The sequence below is a fragment of the Excalfactoria chinensis genome, chromosome 12, assembly GCF_039878825.1.
Source record: "Excalfactoria chinensis isolate bCotChi1 chromosome 12, bCotChi1.hap2, whole genome shotgun sequence".
Classification (NCBI taxonomy): Eukaryota; Metazoa; Chordata; class Aves; order Galliformes; family Phasianidae; genus Excalfactoria; species Excalfactoria chinensis.
This window is the reverse complement of record NC_092836.1, coordinates 11,977,902-11,995,819: the sequence shown is the minus strand read 5'-3', so window position 1 is coordinate 11,995,819 and position 17,918 is coordinate 11,977,902. Positions and strand designations below refer to the sequence as shown.

General features: G+C 38.0%; 1 protein-coding gene across 17 annotated transcripts in view; it reads right to left on the bottom strand.

Moving 5' to 3' along the window:
- Positions 1 to 13: 13 nt before the first annotated feature.
- The window catches only part of ERC2 (ELKS/RAB6-interacting/CAST family member 2), a 369,674-nt gene continuing 351,769 nt past the window's right edge, over positions 14 to 17,918 (bottom strand). For all 17 annotated transcript variants that reach the window (XR_011905070.1, XR_011905073.1, XR_011905076.1 and 14 more), the window contains one exon: positions 14 to 3,078. The gene's annotated coding sequence lies outside the window, so the exon portion shown is untranslated. The remainder of the gene's footprint in view (positions 3,079 to 17,918) is intronic.

Below are 17,918 nucleotides of genomic sequence, written 5' to 3'. Positions count from 1 at the left end.
ACACTGATTTCAGAAAGAAACAAAGTTTATTTGATGAATATAAACAAGATGATCAACACTAAATACTTCCCATACACATGATAACAACGTTATGGACTCTAAATACCTTGGTACTTTACACTTCTACTAGACATTAAATTACAATGACTGTCTAATACATGCCCACTGTTAATTTCTAGGAATTCCATAGTTTCATATCGATATCCTTAACCACATATCAATATCACAATCCAGAACATGCCACTCACTTGAAAAAAGTATTACAAGAAGCACTATCAAATGAGGATCTAAGGTTATTAGGGAATACTGACCCATTGCTGCAGAACATCACATTCAAACATCACCCTACACACACACACAAAAAAAAAAACCCAAACATTGCAGATATAGTTTGTGTCAACACATCTGAGGTCTTTTCATAAACACTGCTTAAAAAGTAAATTGAAACTCACTTTCAAATGAAAGTCAATGTGCAGGTACGTGCATACTGGATACACAAAATTCATTAAATACAAAATTCATACTGTACATTTAAATGAAAGAAAGAATGCGCAGTACAAGACTGATCTCACATTAAAATAATAATCATTATCTTAAGTGTTAACCAAAAGTTGGTTTGCTTCTTTACACTTCGAGGGGGAAAAAAAAACTACCAAACATTGCTCAAATAAAATATTTTCCCAACATCACAGTGTTTATTGTAAACCCCGAGATTCTATTTTAGAATATGAAAAGATTTTCTGCAAACATTGAAGAGTATCACATGAAATGAAAATAAATAAATAAAATAAAAAGAAGAAAGATAAAGAAAGAAAGAAGCAATGTTAGACAGAGTTTTCTTCCTTAGGGCTAAACTGTAGGCCCTGATAAAAGTTTAGATCAATACTCTTACCAACATGAATGGAGCAAAAATGCCCCTAAAATAATACCTGTGACAAAATTGGCACATACATATAAATATCTAACTATACAGCTTTGCATCTGACCCTATTTCCCCCTAGTTTATTTCCTACTTCAAGTATTCAGTTGCAGAGTTAAGGTTAAGACCTGATTGTAAGAGACACAGACGATTGTCCCCTACTGTGACAACAAATTTGTCACAAGAAACTAAGCTTTGTTGTCTGAGTTTCCAAGTGCAACATTTGTCATATGTGCTAAATATACTCCCAAAAGCTTTGCTGTTTCAAAACAAAGATCTAAAATGCCATTGATAGTTAAAGGACAAACTTTTTAAACATGAATGAAATTTGGACTATCTATGCTATACTAATTCTATACATTTTCTATCTATGGAAAACAGTAGCATCCAGCAGGACTCCTGCTCAAATAAATTGCTCTTTGATTGTACCAAGAATTATGGTACAAAGAAATAAAATATCATCTCTAGACAATCACTTTAAAGGGCTGTATGTATGGCTCATGTAGGATGCTTAGGGTTAATTGCACCACAGGTTCAAAAAATATTTTTTTTTCTAAATTCAGTGCAAGACTTTAGGAGTATCCACTTAGATTTTTCTTTTTTTACAGCAGCAAAGAAAAACTACTAAGGATTAAGGCCACCCATGCTTAAATTTATTGTTTGTCCTTTAAAAATGTAGATATTCTATTCCCACTCCCATCACCATGGAAGCATTTCTCCCATGGATGAAAAGATGCCCCAGTAAAACAGCCAAACGTTTGCAATTTGCCAGACTGACCACAAATGTTCATGGAGTCACAAGGGTCCTGTCCTTGGGAAGTGGGAGACATTTATCTATCAGTTAATATTCTCTCACTGAATGTAATGATTTCACATTTTTATTTTTCATTGCATGTGCTTTAAATCTGTTTTACTAGACGCATTTTGGTTTGATTCAGACAGCCTCTATGGGCTGTTTGTTCATTGCTATTTTCTTCTTTAACATCTAAAAGTCATTGGGATCCATGTTGGAGACTGTTTTTCAACTCAGAAAATGATAACAAACAGTTCCTCATTTACAGGAGACCTAGTGCATATACTGTATTCACAGCAATCTTACTTTATTTTTATTTTTTTTAAAGAGTCCCAGCTTTCATTGTTGAAGATCTGTATGCATTTGGATGGTAAAAGGTTGATACATCCTTGTGTATATGTCCATATAGTCCATATATATACAAACATATGTATTTATATACGCCTCAAGCTTTTACCATCCAGGAATAGATACATCTTGTTTATAATTGTATATTTATGATCAAATTAGATGTCCTATGCATTGTCAGAGACACACACCATATTTTCATAGAGTTAATCTTTGCCATCAGTTATAAGTACCCCAAATTGATTTCATTTCCAACCTGGCCCAGAGCTTAATACCGGTTATACTATCAATGTGTTGGTTTTTGGTTTTTTAATTCTTATTTTGTTGCTGTTTATTTTGTTTGTTTGTTTGTCTTCATTTTGGTTTATTGTGTTGTTTTGTGGCATTGTTTTTTTTCAATTATAATTATCAGTAGATATAAGAAAACAGAGGAGGGTAAAGGCTTGGTTTAGTGTTTGTTTTTTTAAAGCCCACATCTAATTGGGGTTAAGATGAACGCCAACACCCTTTGTATAACATTTTACTAATACCTCCTTGATAATCTAGTGCAATAGAAGTTTTAGAATAGACTAGGTAAAAATCAGCAAATGCAGATACCATACCTAAATTACCTACATCTGAATTACTTATTAAAATCAATATTAATTTACCAAAAAAGAGTTACAGAACCTGATTAACTGAAGTTCATTAAACAATAATATTCTGAACACTTGGATTGTTTGTGAAAACAATAACTTGCAAGACCCATTAAAGATAGAAATAAAGCTCTTGTAATTTTTGCTTGAGTCTCCTTCATTGTTTTCCGAAGTTTCTAATTTCACAGCAGACTACAAGAAATAATGGAGAAGACGCCAATTAATGCAGCATTTCATTAGATATCAACCTTAGCATTCATTTTCTGCATCTGTGATCTTCTCCAGGATATCATGGTCATGTTTGGAGATCCAATGCAATAGATTATCATCGTAACTTTCCAGTGCTACATTTTTTCTTCCTTTTTCACTAGTTCCTCTGACAACTGTAACAAGGGAACAAAATACTCCAATTAATAAGAATGTTTCAAGTAACAACATCCTAGTTCTCATCTAATCAAGCTTTTTATCAACATCAATAGATATATCGCTTTTCTAGGGACTAAGTATTAAGTGAGGATTTAATCTGATTTGAAACCACTTGATACACTTAAAGGGTGGCAATCTTTTCCACAAATGTTTTTACATGACAAGATTTCCCCTAAATGGGAAAGATTTTGAATTCCAAATATATGAAATTCTGTTGTGTTTGTGATTCTGCAAATGAGGAGTCTTCTGGTCTTCTATACGGGTGTAGCGGCTTTGAAGTGGAACTGTTATTAGAAAACCTAAATGTTTCATTTGGAAACCAAGGGAATTGTCCATTTACTTCTGCCATGCAGTCAGTGTTGGTTGTTCTCCATGGCTGGCACTGCTGAAATTCTAGGGGACTACTAAAGGGAATGGTGCAAGCCTGAGTCAGCCAGTGGAAAGTGTCTTCTGCCACTCATGGGTTTGGAAGAGGCTCTGTCTGATTGCAAAATACTGTGGCATGATGCCTGAATGATTTGTATTGTTACATCAGTTCGTCTGCAAGCAAATGGCACAGTTTTCCTTAACAAGGGCAGTGAATTAGTCTTATTCACAGTATCTGTATCTCAGATGAGTGGGAGGAATTAAATGATTCCACTGCAGGGCAGTTGTTCATTTATCCACTGACTTTGTTCCTAGAGAAGCGAAAATGCATTATGTATGGGGCTTTCTGCTGCTAAGCTTGCATTTATGTAAGCAAAGAGTTTCCAAAACATCCGTTTTTATAAAAAAGAAACAGCTGCTGAATTTTAACACTTTTGCACGCAGCAGGAAAAAGTGTTATGTTTTCTAATAGAACTTTTTAACTAAAATGCCTCTTTAAATTCTAGATGCTAATATTTAGCACACTATTTATGAGTAAAGTGCAACACTTCATATAGAATGCAGACAAATAAACTTGCAAATCACTTTCAATCCCTGTTTTTAAGTTCTTCCCTCTGTGGCAATCACAAGTAATGGTTCATCTAACACAAACTTAGATGAATAGTTTTACTTCTCCAGTGGGAAGTTGGTACAATTCTTCTGGTTAAAACACTCCAGGACTAATTCAAAGCCCACTGAAATGTGGAAAGATTCCCATTGACTTTAACAGACTTTGGGTCTGGCCTGTGAATGAAGAAAAAATGACTTCTGCAGAGCTGGAAAGCCAGGGAGTTCCTAAAGTAGATCATGTTACTAGTTCTGGCACATAAAATCTTTGTGAACTTTTTATGAAAACTGTAAGTCAGAGCATGCGTGACGTTTCATGAACTGTGCATAGCTCCCATTCTTTTGTGTGCTGAGTATATCTTAATCATTCAAAGAGATATATAGGCATAGGAAGCACCCATATAAATTAACAAAGAGAGTACATTCTAGAAACCTTAGCATGAAAATGTCTATTTTTTAACAGGTTCTCTACAATATAATCACAGCAAATTTTCAATACACCTGATGTTTTACAAGCTTCATTTCCCTTGCAATTAACACTCATTCACACGCTCAAAAAGAAGTCAGAATAAAGAGTCCAATCTGAGGACCAGCAGCCAATCACAAAACACAGTCACTCTTCAGCTTGCTCCCCAAATTTTCATAGTGGTTTTAGTACAGAATGAAACTCCCAAATAAACCCCACCCACTCAATCAACCCACCCATTCATCAGGAAACCATACACATACTGGGAGTGTAACAAAAACTGGCTCACCACAGGTAGGAAATGCAAAGTATTTCTCAAGAAAGTCAAATAAATATATAAAAGGATATTGCTGTCAAATACCAACTGAGGTTGAGTAAATTAAATTTATATTTGTTTCCTCAATGCTGTTCTTGGGATAGGTCACCTAACTTCTAAAATGGAAACAAAATTTGGTAATGTATATTAGGCCTGAGATTCAGGAGTGCTGCAGCTGAAATCAATGTCTTAAGAGTTTGGCACCTCTGATGGCCCATTAGATACCAGTCAATGAAAACAGCAGAAGGATGTGAAGATATAAAAGTGTAGTAGTTCACAAATACTTGTTTAGATTGTTTTTCCTTTGGATAAAGACACCTGCCTGATTACTACTTTTTACCTCCAATCCTTTCCTCTCAGCAGTGATTTGCAGAAACAAGCTGGGAGAGGGTGGGTAAACACAAAGGGGTTAAAGGGGAAACTGTTTAATAACAGTAGTAAAATGCAGGCTATTTTTGACATCTGGGTTAATGTCCATTATGCTCCATATGCTTTCCAAATGTTTGCAACAAGCACCCAGATACAAAAACAGATACCCATTCACATAGGCTTAAATTGCCCTCTCCTAACCTGTTACACATGGTACCTACATAAAAGGCTAACAACTGATATGGTAATTAGTGAGTCAGAAAGAGAGGGAATAGCCAGTTTATTGTAGGGAATTGGTATCTGACCAAATGTTAGCAGAGAAGGATATCATTAATGAAAACCTGTTAGGGCTATTTCTGCTCCCTAAGTTACAACAAGACATCTGCATTATAATGTGACATCTTTTAAAAAGCTGTCAGGATGAATTCCTCTGTTTCCATCTCTGGGGTGATTTATCATTACTACAATCAGAGTACTAACAAATGATGTGAAATTATTTCATTTTCTGGAAACAAGTAACCAGACTAAAAAGTAGTAATGCACAAACAAGTCTATAACTCATGAAGTCTTTTTCAAGTGACCCCTGGAACTCAGCTGTGCCTCTTGCAACAACAAAATCAAAATGACATTAATTAAAAAAAAATGCATTCTCAATTTTTATTTTTGCTTGTCCAAACCCATCAAAAGAATGACACGATTAACTAAGACAAAGTCCTGGCAGGGCACTAAGCTGAATTCAGTCCCTTGCCATTAACTTACTGTGTGACTAAGGAAAAAGCCACATCATTCTTCTGTGCTTGCTCTTTGCTATAGCAGGGATAACATCAGGAATTTGCAAGGCTTTATGTTTTTAATGTGCCTTAACTGTCTTGGAAGAGTGCTAAGTATTATTATTATTCAGTTCCCGCATTTGATTAAGAATGAAATACCATAGTAAAAATTAATATATTAAGTTACAAGAAAAGAGCTAGAATACAGCTTCTGCAGCTACCTGTAGGACTTTTAATACCAACACACATTACAGACTAGGTGATTCCCAAGGTATGCAATGACATGCACCGTGTGGGCATAACTTAACAACTGCAACAACCCCCACCCCCACCCCCCCCCAGTTGTTTGACCTAGCCAAAAAAATCTGCCCATGGCTTCTGTGCAAGCCCAGAGCTCAGGCCAATGGGAACAGCACTGTGGGCTGTTTTCCCCCCTCTCTGAAGTGCAGTTGCTAACATGATCACAGTCCAGCTATTTGCAGCTCAGCACAAGAAACAATATTGAGTAGCACAGATCTGCTGGAGTGATTTCTCCTACATAGTTTTCTTAATGTAAGATATGAAACAGTATGATATGAACAAATCTGTCACTAGAACTCCCCAAATAAGTATGTTTTTTGCTACTTTCACCTGGCCTAATTCTCACGGAAAGAATGAACACCCACTCCTCACTTTCTAAAGAACACAGTATCCTGCTGAAGTCTGTCATACTGATGTGAAAATCTTCCATTGGGAGGGCCAGTAAAAGGAGTAATTAAGACGTAAAGTTGCATCCAGCCTATGCGGAAAAGTTCTGATGCCAAGATACCAAAGACACCTAAGACACTTGTTGAGCTGAGTGAAAAGGTAAAATCTAGTTTAAATTTATAGCATTCCTTCAGTGTCCCTCTAGGAGTTTGGCTTTTTGCCAGTGTTCCTTGTTAAAAATTTGTTAAACGTGTTTGGCATTAATGCAAACACAAAGTGCTCATTTGTTACAAATTCTATTGGAATGCATTCATTTAAGGCAATGAAGTAGTTACCAGAAAAGAAAAAATGTTCATTAAGTACATTTTAAAAATACAATGATGTATGCGGTGCATAACTATGGCGCCCCAGTGGCTATATAAATATCTGACAGAATAACCACAAGTTGTGTTTGGTTTGAAATTGGAATCTTTTAAACATAACCGATAGAACAAAAACTGGTTTTGTTTGTTGTCAAAACTGATGTTAGTCCTTCTTGTTTAGAACTAGTTACAATAACCAAAGTTTTGGTGTACAATTTCTTATGTCTCAAATCAATAAAGCACACAGGTTAAAGTAATGCGAGAGGAAGTTTCCTCATTCAAATGGTAAGTGCAGCCCTGCACATTATCTGGAGAACACTGAGCACAAAAAGTAAACACCCCACTCAGAGGAGAACAAATTTTAGTCATTCTTAAAAACTCCACTTAAGGAAATGTTACCTGGGAGATCTGCCACTGACTGGCCACATGGAGCTGCACCTGGGCTAAAGGTGTCTCAAAACCCACCAAGCACGTACCAAAAGAAATAGCTCAAACCCAGTTTACAAGCTCCTAATACAAAGGCTGTCTTTTGTAATAATGTGGAATATCGCCGGTAATGACCATGCTTGATTTTGAGTCAACAGTCCTTGAGGTGTATTTTTTAGACTAGAAAATATCTTCTGAGCTACGTTATAAAAGTAGAACCATTTTTTCCATTCACTTCTATCCACTTCATACTCATTTACAACAATGATAAACATGAACGTAAAATATATTTCAAAAGAAAGATCTGTTAGCCATGTGACTTAACAAATTATTGTATGATTCACAAGAACCATCAGTATAAAAAGTCATTTATAAAGACAAAATGAACTTTGTTCCAATTCTGGCAAAGTTATTATTTATCTCATTTGTTGCTATTTATGTTTTAAATTCATTACACAGTAAACTTCAGAAGGATCTGCAGCTGGTGGTAGAATCACAGTGTGAACATGATGAACTTTCCATATTGTTAATCTGAGTTAGGGATAAAAGCAGATACCATTGGGATGAATAAAATCCAGTGGATCCAAGTCCTCTAGAGACTGAGAGTCCTTGAAAACTACTGTACGTTTATAAAGTAAATTTAGATGAAGTTTGTGAACCTTAAGACTATTTGGACAAGGATGCTATCTCTACTGGGAATGTTTATAAATCAAAATTAGACAAGTAGTATATGAGTTGAAAGACAGATTTTTCTTTTTAATAAACTTTTCATAAAACAAGTCCAGTCCAAATCAAAGCTCTTCAGAAATATGAGAAAACTTAGTACACATTCTTCAATCTGTCATTTCCACGCAGAATTGAAAAGAGGGTTATGGGAAATGTGACGGATGGCTTCTCCTCTTAGAGGTCTGAGCTGGAGTGTATTGAAGATGATCAAAAAATTTCCACTGACTCCAACAGACCCCAAGAGTCACTCACAGAGGCAGCAGTGTAGGGCAAGGGGCTCTCTGTCATGACATTTATGACTTCCTTAGCATGCAGCACATGAGACCATTAAGACTCTTTTTTTTTTTCTCCCCAACTCAAACAGAAGTGACAAATAAGGAAGAGTTCATGGGCAAAGTGATTCAAACAACAAGTTCCCAATGTGATCCTAAAAACTGTCAATAGCAGAGATTACTTAATGAAATTTGAAGGAGTCTTTTTCATCCTTGCTGATGTGGAATGCCATTTATTCTCATGCTAGGGACTAATTAGGGGCCTTTTTTGAAGATCAAGGTTTTGCGATCTCTGCTTCTTAATAACATGGTTTGCCTGTCTGCCACCTGGGACAAGGCAAGGCACTCTCTCTAACTCCCAAACAGCAGGCACTGCCTTAGGCCATTGCAAGTGCAGGCAGGAAACTGATCCAGAGTTCAGCCATGTAACCCCTTCGTTGCCAGCCCTCCTCAAGCCCACGTGAAACCCAGAACTGGCAGTGACCAATGCAGGGGGAAAACCGGAGCTTAATATAATAATACAAATCACACAGTTGGAAATCTAACACTAATAGCAAAATTAATGTTTTGATACACTGGTAAAGATGGCATTAAAAATCATCCTTTACTTATAGACTGGATTGAATGCCTGTGGCAGTGCTTGCTGCAAACCCACATACCACTTGCTGTGCTCCAAGAAAAGAGACAGTTCATGTTCCTGGTGGCTGGGAAAATAAGTGGTTAAATAAAAGCTGTGTCAAGCCCCCAATCTAATAAGTCATCTTATTAGGAAGTTGTGATGCCCTGTTTGCCCTAGCCTGTGGCTTGTCTGCTCCACTGAAAGGTCTCCTGCTGGGACCTTTGTGGCATTATATGAGGTAGAGAAGGCTGCTGCAATATATGAGCCTTGGTTTTGAGCAGCCAAAACAGCAGGAGAACTAAGCTGCAAAGAATTAAACATGTAACAACTCTGTAAAAGCACAGACAGTGATTGAGGTTGGCCCTTTTGCTGTTGACACATTCTGGCCCCTGTAGGTTGTGGTCACTAAGCCCATTAGAGTTGCAGTGTGGCAACATCTAATTCAGCAAGTTCAATGTGTTTCTGTTTTATTTCTAAATACTGGGCGCAAGCTGGCAGTGATAGCAGAGCGGGAATATGGCACCAGAAATATGTCATAAACACAGTCGTCATTGTCAGGGATGTGAAACTACTTTTCAAACTATTTATTTTTTGGCAGATGGAGGTTGGATGTATTTTTTGCATTTTGTTAACCGAAATTTAATTGCAGCTTGCTGCATGTTTTGTTTAGTATGAAAAAGGAAATGAGATGCCATTTTTTCTTAAAAGGGAAACTTTTTCACTGGATAGAGAAATCTTTGTTGCTGGAAATTCATTGCAAAATGAAAACAAACAAACAAATAAAATAAGAAGCCACAAAGATCTCAGCTGGGATAAGTCTCACTTATGAGCATCCGCTTAATTAAATAATTGCTCCCCACTTCTGTTTTCTTTCATTTCTTTAAGATAAAATATATGTTTAACCCAGAGTCAAAAAAAGAAAATCAGATTCTGATGTGGAGAGACATAAAATTAATGTAAGGAGATATTAAGGATTTAACTGAGGGGTAAATTTAAGATAGGGACCTTAATATGAGTCACAAATGAGAATGCCCCTGCCTACCCATCTAAGGATTACATTTTTTCAGGAACTGATGTAAGGTTTCTATCATGCTTTGATTGGGATGCTGGCAGTCCCCTTCATCTGCATTTCTGTTTGCTTTTCAAAGCTGCATTGTGGCCCCATGTTTAATAAATGCCCACATGTTGATCTGTTCCCATTTACCTGTGGAGATGAAGCAAGAGATCAGTTGGTTGAGCACTCATGCATCTGGAGGATTTGTCTCTGTCCTCTTAAATAAGCCAAAATTTTGATGCATGTCACAGGTTAAATTCACAGAGAATGACAAAGAGAGGTTATGAGACTAAAGAAGGGGCTTGGCTGCTTCATCCCATCTACACGTTTTCCTGAGGTGGGCTTCCCTGCCTCTTCCTAGGTGAGGTAACAGTATTTTTGCTTGAGCGTGGTCAGCAGTGCTTCCCGCCCACTGCTCACAAGGGCTCCTCAAGGTCAGATGATCATAGAAAGAACTGCTTACTCTTTTAGAGGAACAAGAGCTATGTCAAAGACCAAGTACATTCTCACTTTCTCTTCTCTGAAGTTTGCCTGAGCCAAGCAAGGTCATAGCTGTCACTTTTCTCTGGATATGGGGAATTTCTAGAACTTGTGAGACTTAATTTCTCTGTCATCTTTTTAGATTTGCTGATAATTTGGGACTAGAAGGAAATTCTTAAAATCTCACACATATTTGCCTGGTGGTAGGGGTTAGGATTTGGTTTTCACCTCATGCATCCTAGAGGAGTCAGTCAATTTTTAATAGCTAAAACAGGCTGATTGTAGCACTCAGATAACCAGTTACCACGGCTGTCACCATGCTCTATTATTAGAAGCATATTGGTTACAAGATGTTGTTGCACCAGAGTAAGCAGTAATAACTTTGGTGGTTGTGGTGAGGAAGTTTAATCCAAAAACATTCCAGCCCACAAGCAGGAGTACAGGGACTGGACTCCTTTCCTGGAGTACCTGAAGGCTGACCAGAGCCAGGAGGAAAAGAGGTAATAAAGGTTGAGTACAGGTCTGAAATACTCCATGTGTGGGCTTATTTCTTCCCTTAGGAATAGACTGGATTCCTGGCTAGAGAGGACAAGTCTTGTTGGAAGCCATGGGCACTGAATGGTGTCCTCAGGGCAAATGACTCCAATAAACTGGCAGAAGTTTGCTTGGGATTATCTTTCTCTTAAGCAAATAATAATAAGAAGAAAATTAATAAAGATGAATCTAATGGCTTGCGTCTACTTTTCCAATCACATTAGATTGCTTATCTTCTAAAGCTGAGAATAAACTAACAAGATTCAGATTACTGCTGTGTAGATCTGAATATTTATACCAACAGTTATATATCCCTATCCGTACTTCATAATTTAGGTAAACCACAAACATGCTGTTTTGTTGGTTTGTTCTGCTAGTTAATAGCTCTGTACTCTTTATCCTATCTGTATGCTTAAACAGTAATTGCTCTGTGGAGAACACTGTTATGTATTCCTACTATCTTACTAACAAAATAAGAGAAATGAATATGCCAAAGGATAGCTCTGAATACTGTCATACACCAAAAGCCTGTTTTGCAGTTAATGAGATACACTTTCACCTTTTTATCCTAATGATCCAAAGTATTTTGTATTTTATATCGTTCATGACATGAACCTTCATATAAAAATGACATGCGATACCTAAGGTTTCATCTTTTAATGTCAAGAAGAAAGAGATCCAGCTAAGGAACACACTAGTAGGTTTGATCTATTTGAAGTAAGACCAATGCTGGATCCACTTAAAACTCCTAGCGCTGCTAGAGCATTACAATGACTGTGTGTGGCAGTGTGAACAGGACCATACATGCTCTACAGCTACTTATTTTTTAAATACCCATCCAGACAGCACACAGCATTTTGAAATCTAGCATGTGTGGTCTAATTATGCAATAATTTTTATACTTTAGGCCCCAATATTATGAGCTTCTCCACAATTATGGGTCTGCCCACGCATTTCTCAGTGCGTGATAGGAAAGACTTAAGGACCAGTTCTGGTAAGAATATCAACATATGTTTTAATTTTTACTCTAAGAAAGACTTAAATATGCACCTAACATTAAGAACATGCGTGTATGTCTACCCTGAATGGGACCTTTCAGGCTACTCTTTTGCTAATGACATGCATATAATATACCATGCAGACTGAAGACCATAGTCATCATCATACCAATAATAAACACTATTGAAAAAAGGGAAATAATAAAAGAGCAATAAGCAAAATCTTGCTGCCCTCAAACCTTCAAATACCACCTTTTTGTCCACTTGTAAACTTAACAGCAACCACGTAGAAGTCAGCAAGATCAGCAGCTTATATAATGAGATTTCCAAAGGAGATACCAAAACCTTCCATGTAAGTGTTATGAAGAAGTAAATATACACAAATAAAAATATGAACTTCATTACCAAATCATAAAAAATTGTCAAGGGCAACACTTTTTACTTGATATGTTTATGAAAATTTGATGCAATGCAATTAAACTAACACTTGCATTTAGCAGTATAAGACCGGTGAATTTATGAGCACAAATAATCACTACAATCAATCATTAATCACAACTTACACCTATTTGTATTTTCTTTCTGGAAAACACCATTTTCATCATGTCCATTTTCTTTTCCCTCTCAATCTCTTCGTCATGTACAACTATAGGCAGAATTTCCTATTTTTCTTTGATTTCCAGTTCTGTGTTTGCTTAAGCTTTATGTCTCCCTACACTTTTTCATTCTGCACTCTGTAGTCTCTGTTGTCAATCTAACCAACTCATTTCTGAGTGGTGGTATTGGGCTTTAGGTAGTAATTGTGCGTTATCATCTCCATCTACTTTACCTGCATATTGCAGTTCTGTTGGTTGGAACAAGATAAGACAGAGGAATAATTCACAAAGGCATTTCTGAGGTCAATATGTTGCTAATTAGAAACACGAAAACAAAACCAAAGATACTCTTGTTGTGCACGCACAAGTGCGTCAAACCCACTGAGGAAAAATGAAAGACCAGAATGGAACTTAGCTCATATAAAAAAACTTGGAAAATAAGAACAATAAGAACTTTCCATACTTGGTTCATCACACTATTAATTTTAGAGGGAGTGGAAACAGATCTAGCACTAAAATTCTGTTTTTTGTTTTGTTTTGTTTTGTATTTCTATTGAAATAAATCTATCAGTCATTTCACATTCACACCTACTCGATCATTCAAGAATTTAGAGACTTCTCATATATATATATATTTCCAAGATGAAGAATTATACTGGAATAGTCTCTGATCATGTAGAAATAATTTTAAATCTCTATCATCCTCATCACCCTCTTTATTTCCCTTTGCTCTGCTCTTTGTTCTTTGTCAGTAGTTTACCAGAATGCATGGAATAGCAGAGATATGGGCAAACCTTGAACTGGTACAAGGCTTACAGTGGCTTTGTGCTTAGATACCTGTTTCTTTCCTACATATTAAAAATATTGTTTGCTTTTTTTTTTATTCTTCTGCTGCAAATAAAGCGAAATTTTGAAGAACCATGCACAGAAATTTCAACATCTCTTTCCTGAAGAGCATCTGCTCATTTACATCCTGGCATTAGCTATAAAGTTAGGGTTGCTTGTGTCCCATATGCTTCATTTTACGTTTATCTAAAGGAAATTTTATCTGCAGTTTTACTGCCTAGTCCCTCACTACTGTCACAATGACTCTGCAACCTAGATTTTGAATTTTCAGAATTCCTTCACTCCTGCAGAGGAAAAAAAAAAGAGATTTCAAAACCATTTCATGGGAAATTCCCATGAAAAATATCTGGTTTCTCAAAAGAATGAGCTGAAACCTGTAGGGCAGCTGGGTCTGAGGGAAGGCAACGTATTTCCATCCTGTGCATAATTCAACAAAATGTCAATGCATGCTTTTGGAATCCTTTTTCTGTGCTGCTGTTACGAGCTGACACAATGTCAGCATTTTCAGTATATGCCATTATCAGCCTGTATAGAATCCTTTAAAACTGCTTGGGCTGGGAGGGGGGTGGGGGTAGTGGGGGGTGGGGAAGGTCTCTTTTTGCATATTTATGCCATCCTGCTCTGAGCACTTCCGTTGGCCCCAGTAAATCTCTTTGCCAAATTTCAATCGACTCTTGCGGTGTTCCAGCTGTTAGATAAACTTCCAAGGATATTTTTGTGACAGGTACAAACCTAGACAGGAAATCTCAAGAAGAAATCCTAAATTAATTATATGTCAACATTCAAGCCACAAGAAGGAGCAATTGTCATAAATTTTTGAAAGTTAGAATCCAATTTTAGTGGTAAGTGCAAAGAAGTTCACTGACTCAGCTGTGAGTCAATGCCAATAAAATAATATATGTCACATTCTTTAACAGTTCACTTTGGCTAAACATAGAAGGGAAGAAGCTAAGATTAGTAAACTGCGTATTTAAATCACATGAAAAGACACAGACACAAAGCAATAACCCGCTGTGGATTCACAAATTAAAATTCAGTGTTGCCTAATCTTAGCTCACGTTTTTGAAAACACATACAACTATGAGAAAATCATACGCTAAAAGACAGCCTCTCCACTACCTGAAAATTTCACCATGATGCCAACACAATGATTATACAGAGCCACACGTGTGTGTCTCAGCTCTCTTCTTCTATACACACACAACATGCGTTTGGGCTGCTTTATGAATGCTATTCATGTCGAATACGGGAGGGAGTAAGAGGGCAAAGTGAGAGACTATTGAAACAGTCCTGGCCATGAGAGCTGACCATGTTTCTTTAGTTTTAGCACTGACGCAAATTTTTTGACAGCCCTTCTGGCTCCACACAGGTAGACATGAGTGCTCTGGGGCTCCACAGGCATTGCAGGTGGCAGCCCCCCACCCCAGCCCCCAACATCCCAGGCATATTTCTGCGGTGAGCCTGGCTGTGCTCCTGCCCTAATTGTCCTTCCAGGCCATCAGCTGCACTCAGCTGGCAGCACAGCTCTGCGCTGCTCCCATCTAAGCACAGCTGAAAAAGCGATCCCTCTCATCACACCAGGCACCCTGCAGAACCCCGTGCATGGGCCTGGTGGGGGGCTCTTTCCAAACCCGCCTGCCTAGATACAAAAGGGAGAGTACTGAGATACCCCTCATCTCTGGACAGAGAATAATGAGTCATTGGGATTGGGGGAGAGAGGGAGGGGCAGAAAATACCATGAACTCTGCAAGCTGCATTTCACAGCACAGCTTTGCGGCACACGTGCGAGATGCCTGCGGTCCTCACTCTGGCACTGAGCCTGTGACAAGGCCTGGCAGGCTGCACAGCACTGCTGCCGCAGCATGGACACAGGGCTCAGGCTGCTGACTGCCAGGTGCAGAGCTGGCAGTGAGGAGCTGCCCTGCCCACAGCCCCCACTTCTGCCCTCGGCCGAGCTCTGCAGGGAGCCCACACAGCCCAGCCACCACCCCATGAGAAGATGCACAGGCACGGAGATGCCTTCCTGACACACAGCATCTGCTGCACAGCAGGAAGGGTCACAGCTCGTGGGAGGGAACTGCAGCCCAGACTGTCGACAGGAGAGGGTAGAAAGCAGTCATCTCATACAATGGGCACGAGTCCATGATGGAGTATTCCCTTTATAAACAGTATCCTTTTATAAAATGCAGGTAACATTCCACTTCCTTTACTGAGTGCTTTTTCTTTCCAGATTAAAGACACTAAATGGGTCCACCCAAAGCCTGCAGAAGACAGTCTTTCAAATTACTTCAGTGAAGCTGTATCAAAATAGTCGCAGGAAGCAAGCACTCAAAGATGCATCTGTAGGCAAAACTTGGCCCTCAGCAGAAGCATGAGCAGACCAGAAACCCTCCAAGGCACCAGCAGGGACATGCTGCACTTAGCTGACCACCTTGATTCTGTGTCTCTGAAATACTGTGGGTAAATAACTATTTATGTCACGCTGGGAGAACAGGAATGTATGATATGGCTATGTAACCACCTGGACTTTTAATATAAAAAGTGTTTTCACTACTTATGGAAAACCAGACATGTAAATTACACTACCTTTAGCAGGAAAAAATACGTGCCAAAGACCATGCCTAGGAGCAGAACTGGGGAAGAATGGGGGTATGGTCATACCCGTTCTGCAGTGTTTTCTTTTACAAGCCTGTTTTACTGTTGAGGCGGGGGAGACCAGTGTTATTGCTTCCTCAGAAAGCCATTCTCACAGGATTTGACTATTGGTCATGAAAAACTTACAAGGTCAGACAATCCTGCAATATTGTCAGAAATTCAGAGTTTAAACGTGTTCCCAAGATTTTGGTTATTTCTGTTTAGAAGATGGAAAGCAATCCCCTTACAAGCATGTATCATCTGGGAAATAAGAATGAAATAGATGTGAATCTGGAGATCTGAATTTGATTTCCTTGAAAGTTTACATAAATCATCTTTCAAAGGATTTATCTACTTTCAGCATTGCCATGGTGGACAGATAAAGCTGGTGTTATCAGTAAAGCTATGTCTGCATAATTGGTATGAAATATATATATATATATGAAGTAAGTTTAGCTTGTTTTCTGGGTGCTGAAGAATTTTCATTTTGCGAGAATAAGGAGACACACAGCCACAGCATCCTTCACCATTAGAGGTCCCCTTGAGGCTGATTGTTAGCATTAGAACATTAGCAATCTGTGTATTTATCAAAATGTGGACACTAGAGTGGCTTGAAGTAGTTTCACTTCCTCTTAAATGATAATAAATTGGCAGTGTGAGTGTTGACTGCCTGAAATGCAACTTCATTACTTCAGAGGTTAATGGAGCAACCTCTTTCTGTTGATCTTCCTGTCACCATTGGCTACAAAAGACTCTCTGACACAGTGCAGTTTTCAGGGGAGACACAAGTATAACAGAGATTAACCACATCAAAAAGAATACTGTCCCACTCCATTATATTCTAGAAAGCTGGTGTGCAGCAAATTACAAGGTCCAGCAGTGTGATTTGGCTGGTCTGAAAATCAAATTAGCATAAAAAGAGGTGATGATGCTATATTACCGAGACAAATACTTTTTCATCTTAAAAGGAAAATAAGCAAAAGAGAAACAAGGGGGAAGGGGGGGGGGGGGGGGGGGGAAGAGAGAAAGGATTGAAAAAAAAAAGAGAGAGAAAAGAAAATTTGAATTAGTAGAGACCAAACTAAATGTGAATACTTTATGTATAAGGAGCAACTGACCTTGAGCTATTTTGTGCTAGTTCAATTGAACCCCTCTTGTATTTCTTAAAGAATACTCCACAGTGATTTAGCTGAACGACTATTCTTTTGAAGGTTGAATTCACGCTTTTGCAGGAGATGAAGACTGACAGAAAAAGAGTAGGAGGTGGCCACTGAATTTCAAAGAGGATTACATTTAATGCTGTTTAAGTGAATGACCTACTGAATGAAAATGTATTCATTTAGGGAAATGTGCCTCTTCTTGTTCTCTGTTACTGCCCTGAAGTGCCTGGAAGATAAAATATTTTTCACTAATTCATAACTCCTGTTGATCACAACCAACGTGTGGAATGAGTGTATGTCCCTCACAATTCTGAAAAGAAAAAACTGCAAGGAAGAAGAATGTTCTACACATCCTATACACAGATAATTGGAAGTAACTTCCAAGAACAGAGATTGCTCATGACCTACAAGTATAAACCATTTTGTCCAGAGCACTAAGAGAATTACTTTTGCTTTTTTGAGTATGTGAATGAAACAAAATTTCTTCATATACATGTTTAATTTTGTTCA